The 801-nt window shown below is 39.2% G+C and overlaps 1 non-coding gene across 1 annotated transcript; it reads left to right on the plus strand.

The window, feature by feature from the left end:
• Positions 1-313: 313 nt before the first annotated feature.
• On the plus strand, positions 314-420 carry LOC133802860 (small nucleolar RNA R71). Its single transcript, XR_009877608.1, has one exon. It is a non-coding gene; the product is annotated as a small nucleolar RNA R71 (small nucleolar RNA).
• The last annotated feature ends 381 nt before the right edge of the window (positions 421-801 follow it).

Here is an 801-nt window from a genome sequence, read left to right on the forward strand (position 1 = left end):
ACAAATCTCACAACTCATGACATTCTGTACTTGCATTGCTTGTGTGGTGAGATTAGTTTGCTGCAGTTGTTTGGTTAGAGATGCAACTTGAGCAGTCAATAGCGCTATTGGATCAACTTCTAAGACTCCCGCTACTTTCTTATTATCTCGCTTAGTAGGCCAATTATGATTATTCATAGCCATCTCTTCCAACAGCTCGTACGCTTCATTCGCACTTTTTCTCATAAACGCCCCTCCTGATGCTGCATCTATTATCGTTCTTGTATTTCCTCCCAAACCATTGTAAAAAGTATGAACTAATAGCGACTTCTCTATTCCATGATGTGGGCATCTCCTTTGCAATTCCTTAAATCGTTCCCATGCATCATACAAAGACTCCCCATCCATTTCATGGAAGTTGTTAATCTCTCCTCTAATTATGGCTGACTTAGTAGGAGGAAAATATTTACCAAGAAACTTCTAAGCCAAATCTTCCCAAGTAAGTATAGAATTGGTTTGTAACGAATTCAACCAACTCTTAGCTCTGTCCCTTAGTGAAAATGTGAATAGTCTCAATCGTACATCATCATTACTCACCCCATTCATTTTAAATGTCGCACATAACTCCAAAAAGTTTGTGATATGTAGATTTGGATCCTCACTCGGTAACCCCCCAAATTGTACACAGTTTTGCACCATCTGAATAATTGAGGGTTTGATCTCAAAATTATTAGCCTTAACAGTTGGAGGACGAATGCTTGAATGTATCCCCGTAATAGTAGGGAGAACATAACTCCTTAATGGTGGATCAACTTCAGCTGC

Source organism: Humulus lupulus, chromosome 9, assembly GCF_963169125.1.
Source record: "Humulus lupulus chromosome 9, drHumLupu1.1, whole genome shotgun sequence".
Lineage (NCBI taxonomy): Eukaryota > Viridiplantae > Streptophyta > Magnoliopsida > Rosales > Cannabaceae > Humulus > Humulus lupulus.